The sequence below is a fragment of the Hemicordylus capensis genome, chromosome 1, assembly GCF_027244095.1.
Source record: "Hemicordylus capensis ecotype Gifberg chromosome 1, rHemCap1.1.pri, whole genome shotgun sequence".
NCBI classification, from domain to species: Eukaryota; Metazoa; Chordata; class Lepidosauria; order Squamata; family Cordylidae; genus Hemicordylus; species Hemicordylus capensis.
In genome coordinates, this window is record NC_069657.1 from 337,520,355 (window position 1) to 337,544,710 (window position 24,356).

Consider the following 24,356-nt stretch of genomic DNA (forward strand, 5'->3'; position numbering starts at 1 on the left):
ATTGCTCTTCTCCTCGAGAAGGCCATGGGTGATCTCCAGACCACTCTGACCACTGGGGATGCAATTGCCCTGGCAGGTTGGTTGACGACTGGAGTAGTGGATCGGCTCAAGACACCCTTGGGTGCATCTGCATGGCATGTCCTGGCATGCATGTGTGGCCCAAGGATGAAGGGCAGCGCTGTGCCTCCTGGCCAGCTGTCCAAGTGGAGGGACCTCTGGTCGAACACATCAGGTGTGAAGAGAACAGGAGGGTAGGTGTAGGTGATGCAGGTGACCAGGAGGAGGGGGCTGGGTTGCAGCCTGGCAGTGCACATTCCACCCCCAGCAGCACTGCCACCGCCACTTCTTCTTCCCAGTCTAGCAGCACAGTTTCTCTGGCAGTGGCACCAGCAGAGCGCCACCATGTGGCTCACAAAGGGCTTTGCTGGTATCTTGCCAGGGAGACAGGAGGTAACTGCCCCTCACTGCAGTCGTGCTGAGCAGATTGTTCTGCAGTACCTGGAGGAGGAGGTGGAAGACGAGGAGATGGAGCCATTCCACTTTTGGGCAACACATCACAAAGTCTGGCTGAACATGGCAACCGTTGTTGTCTGGTTCCTCTCATGCCCGCCAACCAGTGCTGGTGCTGCCCTCACAAATGTCTGTCTCACAGACACTAAGAGAGCACACACAGCATTCTGAGGTGACAGCCAAATATTTACCCCTAAACCCAGTGTAGATTCTCTGGTAGCGTATGAGAGTGGATTCATGGTTTGACATTGAAAATCGCATATGCTACCAGAGAATCTACACTCAGAACACCTCAGAAACAACAAAACCCAGTACCCCATGGGTTAACAACCCATGTTAACCACCACTCACTCTGGGCCACCCCAGTGCCTCCCAAGTGGAGTTATGGAGCTGCTGAAACCTCATTATTCCCTATGGAGAAAAACTTTAAAGATCCGTAAACTTCAAAAATCATTTAAAAATCAGCCCTTTGCCCAATTCCTCTGAAAAAATTGTGGTAGCTTCCTTGCCCACACTAGGTACTACCACCAACCACACTCAATCCTGGGCCACCCCTTTCCCCCCAATGTGAAGGGGAAAACTTTAAAGATGCATGAACTTCCAAAAATCACTAAATATCAGCCCTTTGCCCAATTCCTCTGAAATTTGGGTGGTCACCTCCACCCATTGGGAACTACCACCTCACCCCACTTTTTTGGCCCTGGGCCCCAGTTTTTTTAAAATCTGAATTGATGCAGATTAATTCAGATCCTAACTGAATCTGAGGTGATGGGGGGGGGGTCAGATTTGGACCCGAAACCAAATGGGGGTGTTTCAATTTGGGTTGAACTTGAAATGGGGAATATCCAAAATGCACTCCCTTAGTTCTCATGATTACCCTTGGCATAGCACAATGCATAAACAAGTTTCAGAGCGGAGAGGGATGAGTTGTTCCCCTCTTGTCAAATCTTGAAAATAAAACACACAATTCCATTAAGTTACTTTGGCTCAGCAGAGCCAAAGTTCACACTCCAGTTTCTTGCAAAATGACAATCCCAGATGCAGGCCTAAGCTTAGCCCTTTGGATTCTCAGTGCTGGTCCCAATCAGAGGCGTATCTAGGGAAAATAGCACCTAGGGCAAGCACTGATATTGCGCCCACTGTCCAAGCATCTGACACCCATCTTTCAGATAACTTTACCATAATATCAGCTGAATAATACAAGTCAAGCTCATTAATCTTTTAATATTTCAAAAACTATTTAGCAGTAGAGGTAGCCAGACCAAAAAATGCTGGAAAACTACAAATTTCAGTATGCTGGGGCTCATGAAATACCCAAATACTATGTGGAGGTGTACTTGGAAAACTAAACAGAAGTGCCTGTCTAATTCTCTACTATGCATTGTAGCATCACTATTACATAAGCTGTAAAAATAAATGGAGAATTTGACTTTTCCCAGATACTCTGAAAATAATTAAAGGATATGCAGAGTAAATTGTGTCACTGCTTGGAATGTATTCTAGTATTCCAGAAAGACAGTTAAAATGAGAGAAAGAGAGCAAGAAACTCCCAGTGGGCCTTAATACTAAGGATTTCACACTGATTCAAAGACAAACTCACCATTAATAGCCATATTATTAAGACATTGCATTTAACTCATTTATCACAAGAAGCAAAGTAAGAGCAAATGAATACAATCCTAGCTCATAAGCTTCAGCTCAGTATTCACAAGCCCTGATTCTCTGTACATAGTGCCAAACTGAATATGTGTACAGTGACTTATATTAAACTAAATTTTTTTAAATCTGTAGCCCCTTGGGGGGGGGCTTCCTAAAGGCCATGGGGAGGGTCTGCAAAGGTTCCCCTTCCCCCGCTAGCCTCTAGGGTCTCGCAGGAACAATTTGAGCATGTGCGGTGGCCATTTAAAAAATATTTTATTTAAAAGAAATGGCTGCTGAAAACAAAATGGCCACCATGCATGCTCAAATGGACTCTGCAAGGCCTAGCTTGGCCTAGGGCCTCACGGAGGCCATTTGAGCATGTGCAGTGGCCATTTTGTTTCCAGCAGCCATTTTTTTAAAAAAATTAATAATTTTAAAAAGTGGCGCCCCCCTTCAAGTGGCGCCCAGGGCACATGCCCTGTCTGCCCTACCCTAGATACGCCCCTGGTCCCAATTCAACCAGGGTGTTCACCACAATGTAGCATGTGTAAGGGGGTGATTCCAATGAGCCCCCCTCACACATGATTAAAGGATGTGTTGGGAGATCATGTTGCCACATCCTTGAATGATGTTGGAGCAGGTGCATTCATGCCATGGCCCCAATGTGATCACATATAGGGGTTACTGCAGGCCGCTGTTCATCTGAACTGGACCAAGGTGAATAATCCAATCTACCCCTTTGCCAGGAAATTGTGCAACTGGACAGATTGGACTAATTCTTCTCCGTAGTCTAACCTTACTAGAATTGGAAGCCTGCAGCAGACATGCAAAACAGTTGCTATTCTGTTATGCACTCTGAAATACCAGGACTAGTAGTTACTGCCCCAGGAACACTGAGGATTCCCCCCACTTTAAAAAAACTAGTTTGTTCCACTTGAAGACAACTTCCTGCTTACGAGCATTCAGTTAGCACATGCTATAGTGAAGTATTAAACATTTAATTTTGTTTGCCTATTGTAATTTCATTTTAAAAAAAAAACACAGATCCAGAGATTAAACGCTGGTTGTGCAACAAAAGAAGCACTTGATCAAACAGGTATTTTCTGCCAAACAAGCAGAGCAAAAAAGCAAAGGTCGGGGGCAGGGGAGCTTTCAGGTCTCTAGGTATACACAGCTGGTAGGCTGCATTCAGTTTCTGGCCACAAATGGTGTCAATCAGATCCAAGGGCTCCTTCTTATAATTCTTATATTGGCATCAATGTACAATGTACATCTTGAACTACAAAGCATAATCATATCACATCAGATATTAAAGATGCATGTGGATAGTCTGGCACTTTCCCCTTCCTGGCATGTAACAGAGCAAGTATGGTTGCTGTGAACCACAGTTCCCAAAGCATGCAGATAAGCCTGACTTCTGGTGTCAGGAAGCGTATGCTGACATTGTGAGGCTGTTCTCATGAGCAGCCAAGCCCAGGCTTGAGCTGACCAGCCTAGGCTTGGCTGCCTGTGTAAAGTACTGGGATCGAGCCCGATCCCAGCACTGCCTGGGAATTTACCCCAGGCTTTAACGTAGGTTTAAGAGCCAGAGTGTGGGGTTGTGTTTGTGGGCTGCAGGCTTGGGCAAGAATACCTGGCTGAAGGAGGATCCCTCAATGCATTTTGCTTCTGGCAGAGTGCATTGAGGGATGCCAGAGGAATTCCTCCTCCGACTCCCAGCTCTGCCACTCACTGCAGCTCCAATCATGTACTGCAGTGAGTGGCAGAGCCTTTAAATGGCAATCACTTGTGTGAGGGAAGGCAGCCTCCCACCACCACCTTCTACCCCACCTGCATGTTTGGTCATGTGCACGTTCTGTGTGCGTGTCATCTGAACCTGTATTTGCTATAGGATGCTTCCCCTCTTGGGAATTATGCAAGAAGCATCCTTCAGCGCAGACATAATTCTTAAAAGCCACTGAGGCTTGGTGCATTCATTAGGAACATTGAAGGGCTCTCCATTTGTGCCATTTCTGTGCCTGTGCAACATTGCTCTTATGCAACTACTCTGTTACATTTCACCATGTATGTAATATTGTGCAGTATGTCAGCCAATATATCTGTTCCACCCCTCCAGCACACTGCTGCCTGGGACGGCTTACAATAAAACACAGTAAAACAATAAATTATAACACAAAAAAACACACAAAAAAACAAATGGCAAGATAAAACAGCAGACAGGAATAAAACTGGAAACCTAATTAAAACCAATTTTAAAATGCTTTTTAAAAGAGGAAGGTTTTAAGATTCTTTTAAAAGAATCGATTTTAGATTCTTTTAAAAGGCCTCTAGTGAAAATGCCAGGTTCCTGGTGCTCACCAACCAGATCTGTGTCAGCAGCAGCACCAAGAAGAGCTGGGTCAGAGATACCTTGATCTTCAGAGATCAGGTTTGGGACCAGGGTATCTGTTAAACTTTGCCCAGCCATATAAATCTGCCCAAGTCTAGCAAAAGAAATGCAAGGTGACAATAAGGGAGAGGCAGAGGATACTAAGCATATACCTGTTCCTGAACCAGGCTTTTTGAGGATGCAGGCTAAAGAACTGAGTCAGATAGAAGTGATGAGAGATGATGTAAACTGTCTGGGAAAACTGAAAACTAACAAATCGCCAGGGCCGGATGGCATCCATCCAAGAGCCCTCAAAGAACTCAAATGTGAAATTGCCAACCTCCTTGCTAAAATATATAACTTATCCCTGCAATCGGGCTCTGTACCGGAGGACTGGAAAATAGCAAATGTAACACTGATTTTCAAAAAGGGATCCAGGGGCGATCTGGGAAATTACATGCCGGTTAGCTTAACGTCCGTTCCAGGCAAATTGATGGAAAGCATCTTCAAAGGTAAAACTGTAAAGCACATAGAAGGACAAGCCCTGCTGGGAGTGAACCAGCATGGCTTCTGCAAAGGGAAATCTTGCCTCACCAAACTTTTGGAGTTCTTTGAGAGTGTCAACAAGTGTGTGGATCAAGGTGATCCAGTTGACATAGTATACCTGGACTTGCAAAAAGCTTTTGACAATGTTCCTCATCAAAGACTCCTGAGGAAACTTAGCGGTCATGGGTAAGGGGACAAGTACATGTGTGGATTGTTATCTGGTTGAAAGAGGGTAGCGATAAATGGAGAGTTTTCACAATGGAGGGAAGTAAGGTCCCCCAGGGATCTATACTGGGACCGGTGCTTTTTAATTTATTCATAAATGATCTAGAAGTAGGGGTAAGCAGCGAGGTGGCCAAATTTGCAGATGATACCCAACTTTTTCGGGTAGTGAAATCTAAAATTGATTGTGAGGAGCTCCAAAAGGATCTCTCCAAACTGGGTGTGTGGGTGACAAAGTGGCAAATGTGGTTCAATGTTGGCAAGTGTAAAGTGATGCACATTGGGACTAAAAAACCCAACTTCAAGTATACGCTGATGGGATCTGAGCTGTCAGTGACTGACCAGGAGAGAGATCTTGGGTCGTGGTGGACAGCTCGTTGAAAGTGTCAACTCAAGGTGCAGCAGCTGTGAAAAAGGCCAATTCCATGATAGGGATCATTAGGAAGGGGATTGAAAATAATACGGCTAATATTATAATGCCCTTATACAAAACTATGGTGTGGCCACACCTGGAGTACTGCATACACTTCTGGTCACCACATCTAAAAAAGGACATTGTAAAACTGGAAAAGGTACAGAAGACAGCAACCAAGTTCATCAGGGGCCTAGAGCACCTTTCTTATGAGGCAAGGCTACAACACCTGGGGCTTTTTAGTTTAGAAAAAAGATGACTGCGGAGAGACATTACAGAGGTCTATAAAATCATGCATGGTGTGGAGAAAGTGGATACAGAGAAATTCTTCTCCCTCTCCCATAACACTAGAACCAGGGGTCATCCCATGAAATTGATTGCCAGGAAATCTAGGACCAACAAACGGAAGTACTTTTTCACACAATGCATAATCGACTTGTGGAATTCTCTGCCACAAGATGTGGTGACAGCCAACAACCTGGATGGTTTTAAGAGGGGTTTGGATAACTTCATGGTGGAGAGGTCTATCATCGGCTACTAGTTGGAGGGCTGCAGGCCACCTCCAGCCTCAAAGGCAGGATGCCTCTGAATACCAGTTGCAGGGGAGTAACAGCAGGAGAGAGGGCATTCCCTCAACCCCTGCCTGTGGCTTCCAGCGGCATCTGGTGGGCCACTGTGCGAAACAGGATGCTGGACTAGATGTGCCTTGGGCCTGATCCAGGAGGGCTGTTCTTATGTTCTTAAGTCCTGATACTGTAATCAGGACTTTGGCAGATTGAGATGGGTGGGCAAAGTTTAACAGTTACCCTGGTCCCAAGCCTTGTAGTGCTTTAAAGATCAAAACCAGCGCTTTGAATCTGGCCCCAGAGCAAGCTGACAACTGGTGAAATGGTAACCGTAATAGTCACATGGAAAGAAAAAGGAAAGATTGTGCCCTCCATTCAGTTTTGACTCCTGGTGACCACAGAGCCATGTGGTTTTCTTGGTAGACCACAGAAGTGGTTTACCATTGCCTCTCCCACGCAGTATGAGATGAAGCCTTTGCTGTTGTCACTGATGTGAGCATCCGCCTCCAGCACCTTCCTATATCATCGCTGCCTGATATAGGTGGCTACAAATATGTATTTACTAGGCACAATCTGGGAAGCACATTGGTGGGGATTCGAACTAACAGCCTCTTGCTCCCTAGGCAAGCTGTTTGCCCGCTGTGCCACCACAGCTGATGTATCTCTGATTAATTCTGTCAGGACATGTTGTCTTTCCCTCATGTTCTTATCAATGTATGGGATGTGTTTTTGCATGTTTAGTACAAAATCCACACACTACATAGTGTTTGTCTTCAGCAGCTAGCTGAAAACTGGAAAATCTCTCTCTAACCTGTGCCTCTTTTCCAATTTCATATGACACAGAAGAGCTTACTGCCACCTGGCCATAACAGCAAGCTCATGAAAACCAGTCTGTCAGCTCTTTCCCTTATTATGCTTCTTGCTCAGAAACGAAGCTCATGAAGCCTCTCCCTTAGAAATGCAGGTTGGTGTTCACAGCTGAAGCATGTGGGAAGAAAGCAGTAATATTGATGCAATACAACCACATCCTTTTGCCTGCTAAGAGAAAAGACAGCTCTGCTCTCCAGTGGTGGGAGCTTAAAGCATCAGAATCCAGCTTTCTTGCATTTTCTGACAAAGGGGAAAATACATTTTGCTTTTTCTAATCAAAACAGCATGAAATGGGGGATCGAATTCTTCCCTCTAAAGGGCATTTTGCCTTTAATACCTTTCTTTTACACACACACACACACACACACACACACACACACACACACACACACACTGATAACTGCTATCTGGGAGGAGGAATGAACTCTTCTCTTGGGAGTTCTGATGAAATGGTTCGTGCAGGGCTAGGAATACAGGAGGGCACTTTCCAGACTAGCTCCTGCAACGGGGTCAGGACACATCTCAGAAGTGTGCTTCCACACTTCCTGCATCCTCACACCGCAGTCCCTACACGGACAGCAGGGTGCCGTTCACATTTCCAATGCCTTGTTTTGAATTTAATCGCTGCTTAAATGGAGCTACGATGTCACATCCAGCATGGAAAAGTTGCTGTTTTGTTGGGTTGTTAGTTGCTGCGAGACTCCTTCCCCTGCTGTTTCCATTCCGAATGTGACTTGCCTGAATGGAGGCATTTTGCTGCTAATGAGCAGCTAGTCTGTAAAGTGCCAAGGTGGCAAGAAATGTGGTGCACAGGGGACAATCCTGGGCATCACTCTGCACAATAACATAAAAGGAGTCTTGCTGTATCAGGCCCAAGGTGTATCTAGTCCAGCATCCTCTTTTCCACAGTGGCACACTAGATGCCTCTAGGAAGTCCACAGGCAAGAGATGAAGGCATGTTCTCCGTTCTACTGTTGCTCCCCTGCCACTAGCATTTAGAGGCATCCTACCTCTGAGCCCAGAGATAGCATGTAGCCACAAGACTAGTAGCCACTGATAGACCTGTCCTCCATGAATTTGTCTGCCCTGTTAAGGTCATCCAAACTGGTGGCCATCACCACATCTGATGGCAGAGAATTCCACAGATTAATTAGGCACTGTGTGAAATGCCGCTTCCCGCCCCTGCGCCCAAGCGGTGTGGCGGGGGTGGGGTGGGGTTGTGTGCCTGGCCTGGGAAGCAGGCATGGCGGCAGCCATCTTGGCCCACTCCACGTGCCAGGGTCTAGCCAATCAGGGGAGGGGGCAGGGAAGAACAAGCCTGGCAGCCTCCATCTTCATCAGTCACACGAGAGAAGTACCCTCCCTCTGATTAGTTGGGACCTCGGTGCAAGTTCTGTTATCCCTGAACAATGATAAAGTGGCCCTTATTTACTCCAACTAAGCATGTCATGTCTTCATTGGGCCTGGGGGTGCAAAAGTACTTCCTTATGTCTGTCCTAAATTTCCTGGCAATCAGTTTCATGGGATGACCTCTGGTTCTTGTGTAGTGAAAGGGAGAGAAATTGGGACTTCTCTCTATCCAGTCTCTCCACATCATGCATAATTTTAAAAATCTCTATAATGTCTTCCCTTAGTCATTTCTTTTTCTAAACTAAAAAATCTCAGATGTAGCCTTGCCTCATTAAAAAATGGTGTTCTACACCCTTGATGATTTCCATTGCCCTGTTCTGCACTTTTTCCAGTTCTACAATGTTTTAAATTGTTTTAATGGTTTTAACTTTTAAACTGTTTTAATTGTTCAGATTTTTATGGTATTATGTTTGATTTTTGAATGATTATATTTTGTTTTAGTTTCTAAACCGCCCAGAGCCATTGGATTAGGCGGTATAGAAATGTAATAAATAACAACAACAACAATAATTAATAATAATGATCATGAGTTGTCTCTGTGGTCCACCAGGAGTCTACTCGCAGACCACACTTTTGAGAAATGCTGTTGTAGCTCCAAATTAGAGTTATGTTCCTTTTTAAATTGTGAGCCCTTTGGGGACAGGGATCCATCATTTATTTATATTTCTTTATTTAAACCAATTAGGGAACATTTGTTGAAAAGGGATATATAAATATTCATAGTCGTAGTAATGTAGAGCTCAAATGTTTGCTTGCTATTTCCCAACATTTTAGTTGGTCCTGATAAAGACATTACCCTACTGTTACTTTTAGGTTTTTCCCCTTAATGGACCAGAATGGCTACCTGCACTTTTTATAATAGAATCTCTTTGCTTTCATTTTGAGAAGGAAATCAAGTTAATCTGTTTCATTTAGCAGTGACAGAATAACTTTGTCAGTATGATGCAACTGTTGAGGACTCCAAGTATCTTATATTAGTAATGGTTTACTGCTGCCAAAGAGTGGGGGGTGGGGGGGAGGAAGGAATGTGATTTTATCCTGAACTGAGATTCATTTCTTTTTTCACGTGTTGCTTCAGAATGTTTCAGCATAGTGTGACACTATCCCTGAAGTTTGGTTTGCTCAGAAACAGTGTGCGAGCATGAATTGCTTCTTTGCTAATATGCCTGATTCCCATTTGAATAGGAGACAAAATGTGAGTAAAGGTAAAGTGTGCTGTCAAGTTGATTTCAACTCCTGCCGCCCACAGAGCCCTGTGGTTTTCTTTGGTAGAATACAGGAGGGGTTTACCCTTGCCTCCTCCCACAGAGTATGAGATGATGCCTTTCAGCATCTTCCTATATCGTTGCTGCCTGATGTAGTACCAGTGGGGATTCGAACCGACAACCTTCTGCTTGTTAGTCAAGCATTTCCCCACTACGCCACTTAAGGCGAGTACTGTAAGATATTCCCCTTAGGGGTTGGGGCTGATCTATGTGGAAGATAGAAGGTTCCAAGTTCCCTCCCTAGCATCTCTATAAAAGGACAACAAAAACATTTTTAGGACAACAAAAAATTTTATTGAACCAACAAACTACCAAAGCATACAGTACGTTACCAAAGCACAGTTATATACAAAGTGGTTGTTTGTACATCATATATACAAAGATTTACACACAAGGTTTTGATAACCAACAGGGTTATAAAGTATATGCAGGCAGTACTGTAACACGGGGGGGGGGCGAGATTTCAAGGCACATCAGGTAATTGGGTGTGTGTGGGGGGTCCATTTCCACAATTTGTCCCATTGCTGTTTAGAAGAGATAAACTTATCTTTCTGCACATAACCATACAGACTTTTCCTGAAGAAATTTACTGTCTTATCCACGTGAACCTCTTGGTCACGTCTTCCTTCTCTGTTCCTATGCTGGAGCATTGCATAAATGACATACAGGTTTACTAACCTGATTACAAGAAGGGGGAAATTCCAATTCCCTAGTATGAGGGCACTCGTTCCATCTCATTTCCTTGAGGGCTTCTTTCTGGGACCCCGAAAAAAGGTTCTATCACTCAAACCCGTGGTCAGTTCTTCCCAAGTCTGTTTTTCCAAATCAGGCCACTCTAACAGCTTGCTTACTCCCTGCCACACTATTTTAGCGACCACACAGTCTTTCTTATTTATTTATTTATTTATTTATTTATTTATGCAGTCAGACAGGTGTTATTGACTGGTTTGTTTTATCCAGACATTGAGTCCTTCCCAAGGACCTGGGATGGCTGAATTTTATTATTAATGTTGTTGCTCTTATTCTAGATATCGTCACAGAATATAGGCTGTTCCCAGTAAAGTTGCTTTTTGTAATTGGCTGATGGTGATTTCTGTGGCCCCTGCAGTGTTGAGGTGCTCTTCAAGTTGTTTTGGAATTGCACCTAGGGCGCCTATTATTATTATTATTATTATTATTATTATTATTATTATTATACATTTATATCCTGTTCTTCCTCCAAGGAGCCCAGAGTGGTGTACTACATATTTAAGTTTCTCCTCACAACAACCCTGTGAATTAGGTTAGGCTGAGAGAGAAGTGACTGGCCCAGAGTCACCCAGCAAGTATGGGTGGCTGAATGGGGATTTGAACTCGGTTCTCCCCGGTCCTAGTCCAGCACTCTAAACACTACACCACGCTGTGAGTGGGTTTCCCTGAGTGTTGTGCCCAGCTCACTAGCTTTCTGTTGGCAGGTGATTTTGGGACACTCTTGCTCATCCTCTGGGAGCCATGGCTTAGCTGCGTTAAGCGGCAGTACTTGGTGGTATAAATGCCACTTCGTTTCCCATAAATGAAAAGGGACCTTTTTCTCCTTAAAGAGAGTGATATGGTGATAGGGTTGCAACAAGTACTGTGAAGTACATTGTTTGTAGCGTTTATGTTATAAATCGGGTCTTAAAATGGCCACTTCTAGAATCTCTCCATAAATAGCTGCTTAATCGAGGAGGATCCTTTAAAGAGATCTGGTTCAACCATGAATTTTTTTAGTGTGAATAACAAATCTCTCAAGTAGCCCAGGTGGTCCTTTTTCAATACTTGTGTAATATTACCACTGAAAGAACCTTTCTCCCACCACGCTATGCCCCATGTTGACTTGCTTCAACGTAGAGCGAAAAGCGAAACCCAGGTTTTTTGCAGGAGGTTGGACATGTTATGGACATTCACAAAAATCCAGTTTCCAAAATTGTAGGACATGAAAATTCAGTCACAAAATAGGGTTGCAGGGCTGGTAGAGCTAGGCCTCCCTGCTCAACCTCCTTAAATGCTACCACATGGGCCAAAGGGAAGGACGCTATGTGCCATACTAGACAGAAGACTTGGCTTTCAACTCTCCGAAGGAGATGGAGTGGAGGAGAGTAGACTACTGCCAAGTTGTGCACTGGGGGTATCAGGTAAGGCCAGATGTAAACCACTTTCTGGTTCATGGCAAGGCTCCATTTTTACCACATGGTGATTTTAAGCATTACTTTTTCTTCCCAATCTGTCCAATTCCCCCCCCCCAGATTTTTTCCTTAATCCCGTATTCGATCCCCAAAATATTTACTGTATCTACCCACTTCAGTTTGGACTCTGGGGCCCCTTTGCATTTACATTCAGAGATGGGTAGGCATGAGAGTTGCTGGCGTTCGGGGTCCATTTTAACAAATATACTTTTGTCAGCATTTAATTCTGAGCCCGAGATCTTGCCATATTCCCAGAAGAGGTCCAGTATAACAGAGATTTCATGATCATCTGATAGCAGTAATGCAACATCACTGGCATGAGCTACAAATTTTACCCTAAACTCAGAATACGGTTCTGAGGGGACAGGTGGTTTGGCCATCCCATCACTCTCCCTCCTCCTCTCTCCCAGGAAGATCTCACAGGGTGGAGATCTCACAAGGTGGAGACTGAGAGTCGTCTCAGACGGGGTTCTCTCTAAATCCTGATCAGGATCAGATCCATGGCAAAAACATATAGTAATGGGTTCAGTGGATATCCTTGGCAGACACCCGAATGCAAAGCGATCGGGTCGCCCCGCCATCCACTAATCTGCAGTGTCACCTTTGCATTTGTATAGAGCAACTGTATCCAGGTAACGAAGAGGGGTGGTGTACCTTTATCTTTCAACAATGTCCACAGGTAATTGTGATTCACTTTGTCAAAGGCCTTAACTTGGTCTAATAAGAGGAGGTGACCTTTCCAACTTTTATTCTGTATAGAGTAAAAAAAAGCTCTCTCAGCAGACACAATGAGTCTGTCATCTTTCTTCCCAATATGGTGCTTGTCTGCAAGCTGTGGACCAATTTAGGGGCCACTTTCGCCAATCTATTATTTAGGATTTTGGCAAAGATCCTGTAACTGATATTTGTGAGGGTTATCGGCCTCCAGTTTTGTGGTAAAGTGGTGTCACCTTGCTTGGGGGGAAAACTTAAGAGGCCATCCCCAAATGACCTATTTAAATGTCAACTATAGACCCTTTGAAGCGATACAGCTTATTTTCCAAATGCCTGTTCCGTAGCTCATTTTGAAATGTCCTGATTATCTCTTTGTAGCTGCGGAGTGATTCCACATCAAAGGGTTCTCCCCTGTTCAACTGTTCGACGATCCTCAGAAGTTGAGTGATCACTTTCTGATAATTTTTGACCCCTATCTTATATGTCTGGCTGGTCACTGTCCTAGTATGGTGGCCCACCCTCTTTTTAAGTGTCTCCCAGGCTCCCAAAAGTTCATCTTCTGCCTCTAATAGCCGAGGGATCTGTCGCTTCAGTTCTGATAAAAGGACACCTTTGAGATATTCATCACTTAAAAATCCCACATGGTCTGACCAAGGGGTAAGTACTAGTTTACACCTGCAGACTTCAAAGGTGGGGGGAAGGGCAGAGTCTATCTAGCTGATCTCAGGTGGTAATATGTAAATTTGACTCCAGATTTAAATTTATGCCTATACTGCAGTTTAAAAACCTCTTTGTGGCGGATTGGGGGGAAATCAATAATATAATATATTATATTGGAGAATCTGCTGCCAGTCTGCGTAGACGACAATGCTGATTTAGATGGACCAAAGGTCTGACTTGTTGTTGTTGTTGTTATTTTGCATTTTAAAGTTTTATTGGCTTTTATAATAGCTTTTACATTCAAATAACATTCATTTATTTAATTCTACACATAAGTAAATATTGACTTCCCCCTTACCTATCTGCGCGGTTCACAGTAACTATACATAAAAACCATTGCTATAATAATTCAAAACATAATTACTCCACACTACTACTCGATTTTACCCAACCCAACCTGCTGTTATGACTATATTTCAAACCCTACTGAAAAGTCCATATTAGAAAAATAATTCTTTAAGTAAAGCAAAAAATGGTTCCCAACCTTCTTTAAAACATTCCAAATTTTCATCACTTATAAGTGCTGTAAGCTTTGTCATCTCAGCATATTCCAAACATTTTATCAACCAGTCTTCTTTTGAGGGCATTTTAGTGTCTTTCCATTTCTGTGCATATACTATCCTGGCCACCGTGGTTGCATACATTAAAAAAGGTTTGACTTGTTATAAGGCAGTTTCCAGTGTTCCTAACTCGAGAGGCAAACTCTTTTCACAGGCCGAGTTTCCTAATAAGTATTCAGATCTGTTTGTGCCTGTAATGCCACTGCTCCAGTCCTCTTTAATTTCACTAGAAAACATGGATACACAATGCTATTTAGAAAGATTTGCTCTTCTCTTTCTCTCTGCAGCATCTGTGCTAAGGGCATCTAGTATAAATGCAGGGTGGAGTTTTCAAGCAACCTTGTTATTATTCACTGCATCCATGCCACTTATATGCATCCATATAAGCACTGCAAAAATTATTCTGCAGAGCTTATATTATCCATGCCTGCAGCCCCCCCCCCCCAAACTAGGGATGTGCAAGCAGGTTCGGAACTGAACTGGTTTGAAGTCGTTCCAGTTTGGTTCGAAGGCTTGGGATTGAGCCGAACCACCCCTGGTTTGGCTCGACCCCAGACCAACCCCCACCCCGCCTGTTTTTTTGGGGGTGGTGGTGGTGGTTCGCAGACCTTTTACTAATTTTTTTCTTTACATTTTAAAAAACTTAACCCCTTTGGGGGGCTTCTCTGAGGTGGCAGGATCCGTGGAGGTTCCCCCTCCCCCCCATCCCATCTTTCAAAAATGGTCCCGTTTGGGTGTTCTTCGGCCTGTTCGGGCCTTTTTCCCAGTGCGGCAGCCATTTTGGAGGCCACCGTGCCTGCGCCATGGGCCTCTGTGTGGCCTGGGTGACCGATTTGAACCAAATTTTGCTACAGCTGTATGGACACATAGGGATGCCCCAATGGTGTAGTTTGTGATTATGTCATCCAGCCTGATCCAAAATGGTGGATGTGTGAACTTTTGAGGTGCAAGTGCACTAACTTGAGGACTGTCTAACCAATTTGAACCAAATTTGGTACAGCTGTTGTGAGTGAGACACAGGGACACCTCAATGGCGTAGTTTGTAATGATGTCATCCCCCCCCCGATCCAAGATGGCAGACACATGAACATTTGAGGTGCAAGAGATCTAACTTGTGGACCTTGATTTGAACCAAATTTAGCCCAGTTGCAGAGACAGTGAAAGGAAAGCAGGCTAATTAGTTCTTACTAGAACAACTTGTATAATACATCTAATCGGTCTTCATACTGGGAAGTGCAATCCCCTGGCAGGATTCAGGGCACAGGAAATATATATCTTGCCTAGCTTATGATCTCCAGGATTTATCCAGAGGGTGATATGTGGTAGCTCATAATATTTACACCCTCACTTTACAGGACTGGGATGAGAGATACTGAGAAGCATGAAATATGATTGATTGAGCATTTCAGCCCAGAGTCCTTCAGGGTTCCATGTCAACCGGCCAACATGTCACACAGTGTACTGAGGATTCCTTCACTGCCCATGCTGCTGTGAGCATCTGAAACAACACTGATGCTGTTGCACAGGAGCGCTCTTGTGCTAATACATAAAATTGGGCAATGATGCTTGCGAAATGCTATGGTCATGGTTTTCCATAATGTCACACAAGCACAAGTGAGCAGTTTTACATATTAGCACAAGAGCACTCTTGTGCACCAGTGTTCTTTTAGATACCCACAGCAGTGCAGACAATGCAGAACTGCATGGCATGCTGTGAGGCATATTGGTCACTGAGCTATATGGGCTTCTGATGAAGACCTTGGATTAGAACTGTAGAGAACTACCGAGAAAGGAAAGTATCATGGAAATGAACCATCAATGAAACCAGGAAACAACACAAAAATGCTGGCATCAGTTCATTAGAAAAAGTCCAAACAGCGATCTATTTGGACCAACTAAAAATTGCAAAGGAGTACACTAGTTCTCAAGTTTCACTAAGCTTCCTTAGGCTCAATGTTAAATAATAAAACATTTCAAAAGGGAGAGGAGAAAATATTTTGCCAGTGCAAAGCATAGAAGCCCTGTCTACAACTTGAGACAGACTTAAAATGGCGAGTCAGAAAGATCCTTCTGAACAAATGAGGCTAGTATGTGCCAGTGCAAAAGATCTCATGATGAGCCAAAGCATACTGGGTCAAAGAAGAAATAATCGCTCTCCCTTTAAAAATATACCAGTTAGCAGTTACTCAGTTCTGTCTCTAACATGTATCAGAGGTCACATGTCCCTGTAAGGCACGGCAGATAGGAACTGAATCAAAAATTGTAAAAATATTTATTTCCACCAAGTAGATATGACAAATCACACCCTTAGCCCTGGCATACTTATTTTTCTTCTTTGTATATGTCATGCATGGAGAGCCAGTCCAAACTGGAACTGTGGCAGGTATAGGGAGCTTTAAACTAGTCCTTCTCACCAAGGTCCCAAACCAGATCAGTAGGGATGTGCATAAAACCAGTTCTCCCGGTTCGGTTCGGATCCGAACCGGGTCCAAACCGGACCAGGGTGGTTCGGTTTTGGTTTTGCCGAACCACCCCCCCGGTTCGGTTCGGATCCGAACCGGTTCGGATCTGAACCGAACTGGTTTGGATCTCAAAAAATAGCTGGTTTGAAAGGGGACCTTGTGTTCTACCTGCCACCCAAATTTCAAGTCGATTGGACCTTCCTCTGATTTTTTACAATTTTTTTAAAAATTTTCAAATTTTGCCCATAACTCCCTATGTGGAGCACTTAGGGGCAAAAAGCTGGGGTGGGTGGTAGCCACCAATGGGTGTCCTCCACCCCAACAATCCCAAGGCAATTGGTTGCTCCTAGTATTATTGGTGAATTTTTGAAAAAAAAAATTCCCATTGACTAGAATGGGGGTTTGGGGCTGCCCCAGACCCGGCTCTGTGGGGCAGCATCACCACCAAAGTGGGTCCAGGGCCATGGCAAAAATGGCCTCAGTCCTTCCCAGCAATCCCCGGAGAGATAGGAGTGATGGTTTTTTTAATTAAGATTTTCTAAGGCATTAAATAATATCTAATTGGAAAGAATAGAATGTGTGTCACTGGGTGAAAGGTGATAAAAAGCCACATAGAGAGACAGTTATTCATTTAATGCCTTAGGAAATCCTAATAAAAAAACCATCACTCCTATCTCTCCGGGGATTGCCGGGAGGGACTGAGGCCATTTTTGCCATGGCCCCAGACCCACTTTGGGGGTGCTGCCACCCCACAGAGGCGGGTCCGGGGCTGCCCCCCCAAAAACCCCAATCTAGCCAATGGGATTTTTTCTCTTCTTTTCAAGAAATCCACCAACAATGCTAGGGGCACCCATCAATTGCCACCCCAGCCTTTTTGCCCCTCTCTCTGGGCGCCCTAACACTTAACACCTAGTACCTACCACCTACCCAAGCAAGATGACACTCAGAGAGACAACACACCAACTCTCTGATCTAACAAAAAGGCCACTGCTGCTGCTGCCTGCCAGCAGTGGAGCAGCACACTAAGCACACACACAGAGAAGAAGCAGGAGGCGGAGTGTGGATTCTATGATAGCATATTAGAGTGGATTGATGGTGTCTCATTGAAAATCTCATTTGCTATATAGAATCCACACTCAATACTAGGGATGTGCAAAAAATTTTGGGCACAGAATGATCTGTGCCCGAAACGAACAATTTCGGGTGATTTGGGGCCGAACCGAATCACCCCCGATGTCCCCCGATATTTTTCGGGCACGAGCCAAATCACCCGAATTTCGGGCATGAAAAATTCGGGTGATTTGGTTCATGGTTGATTTTTGGTGAATTTTTAAAGTTTTAGTGACTTTGGGGCAGTTTGGGGGAAATAGCATGGGATCTGGGCAAAAGGAGTGGGGTGGGGTGGTAGTGCCTAATGGGTGCAGGCTACCACCCCAATTTCAGGGGGATTGGGCCAAGGGCTGATTTTTGGTAAATTTCTGAAAATTTCATGTCTTTGGGGCAGATTGGGGCATATTGGGGCAGAAAGTGGGGCCTGGGGCAGAATAGTGGGGTGGGGTGGTAGTGCCTAATGGGTGGAGGCTACCACCCCAATTTCAGGGGGTTTGGACAAAGGGCTGATTTTGTGAGAATTTTTGAAGTTTTAGTGACTTTGGGGCAGTTTGGGGGCAGAAAGTGGATCTGCCCCAAAATAGTGGGGTGGGGTGGTAGTGCCTCATGGGTGGAGGCTACCACCCCCATTTCAGGGGGATTGGGCAGAGGGCTGATTTTTTGAGAATTTTTGAAGTTTGGGTGTCTTTGGGGCAGATTTGGGGCAGAAAGTGGATCTGCCCCAAAGGAGTGGGGTGGGCTGGTAGATAGTGCCTAATGGGTGGAGGCTACCACCCATCCCCAATTTAAGAGTGATTGGGCAGAGGGGTGAATTATGGTGAATTTATTTGTATGAGGTTTGTCTTCATAAGGTGAAGTGTGCTAAATTGATTACTTCCTCATATTCATAGTAAGTGTGAAAAAGTGAAAGTGGGGTCATGAGAGTTGTTTAATTGAAAAATATCTCATTTGCTATGACAGAATGAGAATTCACACCTCAGAAGTTTTTTCTGAGGTGTGAATTCTCATTCTATCATAGCAAATGAGATTTTTTTCAATTAAACAACTCTCATGACCCCACTTTCACTTTTTCACACTTTCCTTTACTATGAATAATATGAGGAAGTAATCAATTTAGCACACTTCACCTTATGAAGACAAACCTCATATAAATAAATTCACCATAATTCACCCCTCTGCCCAATCACTCTTAAATTGGGGATGGGTGGTAGCCTCCACCCATTAGGCACTATCTACCAGCCCACCCCACTCCTTTGGGGCAGATCCACTTTCTGCCCCCAATCTGCCCCAAAGACACCCAAACTTCAAAAATTCTCAAAAAATCAGCCCTCTGCCCAATCCCCCTGAAATGGGGGTGGTAGCCTCCACCCATTAGGCACTACCACCCCACCCCACTATTTTGGGGCAGGCCCCACTTTCTGCCCCAATATGCCCCAATCTGCCCCAAAGACATGAAATTTTCAGAAATTTACCAAAAATCAGCCCTTGGCTCAATCCCCCTGAAATTGGGGTGGTAGCCTGCACCCATTAGGCACTACCACCCCACCCCACTCCTTTTGCCCAGATCCCATGCTATTCCCCCGAACTGCCCCTAAGTCACTAAAACTTTAAAAATTCACCAAAAATCAGGATTTTGCCCAATCCCACTGAAATTTGGGTGATAGACTCTACCCATTGGGCACTACCACCCCACCCCAAAATTTTGCCCCTGGGCCCCTTTTTACCCCCACGAATCGATTCGGATTCAGATTAAATCCGAATCCGAACCGAATCAAGGGTGATTCGGGTGACCAAGATTCGGGCACAAAACAGAACAGGGGTGATTCGGTTCGGGTCCAAGCCGAATCACCCGAAATCCCGAATTGCACACCCCTACTCAATACCTCAGAAACAAGAGAACCCTGTACCCATGGGGGTGCCCCTACGAGAGATCTCTGTACCCCATGGGTTAGAAACCCATGGGGGTGGTTGGCACCCTATGTGCACTACACCACCACTTGCTCTGGGCCACCCCAGCACCCCCATGTGCACTTATAGGGCTGCTGAAAGCTCCATTATAACTTATTATAAGGAAAAACCTTAAAGACGCGTAAACTTCAAAAATCACTTAAAAATCACCTCTTTGCCCAATTCCTTTCAAATAATTCTGATAGATTCCTTGCCCACCCTAGGAACTACCACCCACCACACTGCACTCTACGACACCCCTTTCCCCCCGACGTGAAGCTATACATTTGCTGCAATCCTAATTATTCTCTATGAGGAATTCAAAAATACTTAACAATTTACCAATAATCAGAGGAGTGTCCAATTGCCTTGAGATTTTTTGGGTGGTAGGCACCCATGCCTGTCTACCACCCACCCTGCTTTTGTGCTCCTAAGTCCTCCACAACAGGGTATATGGACTGGTTCGGGTCCCATTATACTCAATGAGAAAAATAATTAAAAATATTTCAAATATTCATAAAAAATCATAGGGGTGTCTGATTGCTTCAGGGTTTGCATGGTTGTTGGCACCCATGAGTGCTCCACAATAAGAAATAATGGCCTGGTTCGGGTCCCATTATATCCTATGAGAAAAAAATAAAAATATTTTTCAAAAATTCATAAAAAATCATATGAGTGTCCGATTGCTTTGGGGTTTGGGTGACAGGTACCCCTGGGTGCCAGCTACCATCTGACCAATTTTCAGCTTTCTGAACTGATCCAAACCGGTCCGAACCGGTTCGAAATGAACCACCCCCAGTTCGGTTCGGATTCGAACCGAACCGGGGGTGGTTCGGTTCGATCCGAACCTCCGAACCGGAACCGGTTCGGACTCGAACCGGTTCGGATCCAAACCGGTTCGCACATCCCTACAGATCAGTGCTTCTTTCCTTAGGGGGCAGGGGCAAAATCCAGTATCTAAGACCAATTACATGATTAAAGTCATGCTGGGTTTGGCCCAGGCCTAAGGGTCAAACTACACGTGATGTAGAATTCTTTTGTAGGGCTGATGAGCTTGTTTCTAACTGAGTAAATAGCACCTGGATTGAAATGAACTGAGACCATAGTAGACTTAAGGGGTTTTAAGATCCTAGAAAATCTCCAACTGGCAGCAATGGTGGTACCATGGGGGATATACAGTTAAGTCCACTATCCCCATCATGGTTGTCCCAAACTATGAGCCCAATCCAGGTGCTATTTAGTTAAAAACAAGCCCATCAGTTTGAGAACCCCTGGATTATATGATAGACCCTCAGTACTAGCACTTAGGGAACAACGCACACAGTCCTATTCCCTGCGTGCTGGTCACTGACACTAACCCCCAGATAACCAGTGAGGTCTTCTATTGAATCTCTGAAGTTATTATGGAAAAAATTAATTCTTCACTTCAATTCGTGTCACAGTTCTTAAAACCTGTTATCTTCATATGCACAATTTCTCTATTTCTGCAAAAAAATTAGACTGGTGGTAATTACACAACAGACTAAATTTCTAATTTCAGTTTAATTTCCTAATGGCTAAACTAAATTAAATGTGTGTAATATGAATGTGATGAGACACAAAAGGCAGGCATGTATTTTGTGCAAGTCCATTTTTTGTAGTGCTTAGAAACTACATAGTTTTTGTTTGTTTCTTATTTATCTTCCTCAACAAAAATTAAAAAAAAATTTTTTTAATGCTCAATTTATGTCCTAGGTCTATAAATTACTAATTTTATTAAGGGTCATGAAAAGTAATGTCACAAGATATAAAGAACTGATGAAAAGAAAGACATACATTATTTAAATAAGCCTATAAGCCTATGAGCAAACCAGGTATTTTATTTATTATTATTATTACTTCTTGTTTACACAGTCAGACAGGTGTTGTTGACTGGTTTGTTTTATCCAGACATCGAGTCCTTCCCAAGGACCTGGGATGCCAGAATTTTATTGTCAATTGTTATAGATATCGTCGCAGAATATAGGCTGTTCCTAGTAAAGCTGCTTTTTGTAACTGGCTGATGGTGATTTCTGTGGCCCCGATGGTGTTGAGGTGCTCTTCAAGGTCTTTTGGAACTGCACCCAGGGCACCAATTACCACTGGGATTATTTTGGTCTTTTTCTGCCACAGCCTTTCAATTTCAATTTGTAGATCTTTGTATTTGGTGATTTTTTCTATTTCTTTTTCTTCTATTCTGCTATCCCCTGGTATTGCTATGTCGATTATTTTGACTTGTTTTTCTTTCTTCTCGACTACAGTTATATCTGGTGTATTGTGTGGCAGATGTTTGTCTGTTTGCAGTCGGAAGTCCCATAATATTTTTACATCTTCATTTTCTACCACTTTTTCAATTTTATGGTCCCACCAATTCTTGGCTACAGGTAGCTTGTATTTTTTGCAGATGTTCCAGTGTATCATCCCTGCTACCTTGTCATGCCTTTGTTTGTAGTCAGTCTGTGCGATCTTTTTACAACAGCTGATGAGGTGGTCCACTGTTTCATCTGCTTCTTTATAAAGGCGGCACTTGCTGTTTGTTGCGGATTTTTCTACTTTTGCTCTTATTGCATTTGTTCTTAGTGCCTGTTCTTGTACAGCCAGTATTAAACCCTCAGTTTCTTTCTTCAAGTTGCCATTCTTAAGCCATTGCCAGGTCTTGGTGATGTCTGATTTTCCACTTATATTGTGCAAATATTGACCATGCAGGGGCTTATTTCTCCATTTTTCTGCTTGGTTCTTGACTTGTTTTTTCTTGTAGGCCTGCTTTCTTTCATTGGTGTTGAATAGTTTCTCGTTCTTGACCATTTGAAGTGCATCTTCTTCACTGTCCCTTATATATTCTTCAAGGCCTCTTTTCTCCTACTCTGCTGTTTGATGGACTTGCAGCATTCCTCTTCCACCTGAGCTGCAAGGGAGGTATAGCCTATCAAAATCACTGTGGGGGTGCAGAGCATGATTGATGGTCATGATTTTCCTGGTCTTACGATCTAGTGTCTCTAGCTCTGCCTGGGTCCAGTCTATTATTCCTGCAGTGTATCTGATAACAGGTATAGCCCAGGTGTTTATGGCTTGTATGGTGTTCCCGCCATTGAGTTTGGACTTGAGGATTTTTCTAACTCTCCTGATGTATTCACTTCCCATTTTTCTTTTAACTTCAGTGTGTGCGATGTTATCAGCCTGGAGAATGCCCAAGTATTTGTAATGTTCTTTCTCTTCCAGGTTCTTGATCTTGCTTCCATTGGGTAGTTCTATTCCTTCTGTTTTTGTTATTTTTCCTCTTTTCATTATTAATGCAGCACACTTGTCTAATCCAAACTCCATTTCTATATCGCTACTGAATATACGGACAGTGTTTAGCAGTCATTTGATTTCTGACTGGGACTTTCCATACAACTTCAGATCGTCCATGTACAGCAGATGGTTGATTTTACTTGATGTTTTAGATGTTTGGTATCCGAGGCCTGTTTTGTTTAGTATTTGTGAAAGTGGAGTCATGGCGATTACAAACAACAGAGGGGATAGTGAGTCCCCTTGGAAAATGCCTCTTCTAATGCTAACCTGTCCAAGTGTCTCACCATTGATTGTTAACTGTGTACTCCACATGCTCATTGCTTTTTTTTATAAATATCTGAATGTTTTTTCTGACACCAGTTGTTTCTAAACATTTTAGTATCCATGTGTGAGGCAATGAATCGAAGGCTTTCTTGTAGTCAATCCATGCAACACTTAGATTGGTTTTTCTTCTCTTGCAATTTTCTAAAATCATTTTATCAATCAGCAGCTGGTCTTTTGTGCCTCTGGTGTTTGGGCAGTTTCCTTTCTGTTCAACTGGAAGCTGTTTGTTAGTTAATAAGTGTTGCATCACTTCATCTGCTATTATTCCAGTTAATAATTTGAACATGGTTGGGAGGCAGGTTATCGGTCTATAATTACTTGGAACTGCACCTTTTGCTGGGTCTTTCATGATGAGATGAGTTTTCCCAGTTGTTAGCCATTGTTCAATATCACCTCCTTGCAAATTGTGATTGAACTGTTTTGATAGTTGTTTATGAAGGCTGGTTAGGTATTTAAGCCAAAAGCCATGCAGTTCATCGTCGCCTGGCGCAGTCCAATTTTTAATTTTCTTTGCTCTTTCACTTATTAATTCTGGTGTTATTATTAGATCTTGCATTTGTTGGTTACATTTTTTGACCTCTTTCATCCAGCCTGCTTTTTTATTATAATCTATTGGATTGTCCCATAATTTCCCCCAGAATTGCACTGTTTCTTCTTTATTTGGTGTTTCTACATTTCTTGCAGTTTCTCCTTCTATGCTTTGGTAGAAACGTCTCTGATTCAACTAGAATTGGAGATTCTGCCTGTGTTGTGTGATTCTGGCTTCGTATCTGCTAATTTTCTTTGACACTGCTGTTATTTGCTGCTTTATTATTTCCAAGACTTCTCTTAATTTTCCTTGAATCTAGGTGGTATTTTTGGATAAGATACTGTTTGGTGTTTTCATTCTTCAGCTTCTTGTCTTTCATATCTTTCAATTTACTAGCATCTGATCTGAGCCTGGAGATTTTATTTTCTAATCTAATCTTCCATTTAGGTGATGTACTGCTTCCTTTTTTTACAGGTCCACTGATCTTATATCCGAGCTCTTGTGTTGTTATTGTTGCTGCACTGTACATTAGTTGGTTTGTTTCTTCCAAGTTATTGGTTGTTATTTCTGCAAGTGCAGCATTGACATCTTTTAATGCCTGAGCAAGTTGTTTTTTGGCAACTGTTTTTAGAGCTGGAAGTCGAACCCTGGTGGTTGTTTGGTTCAT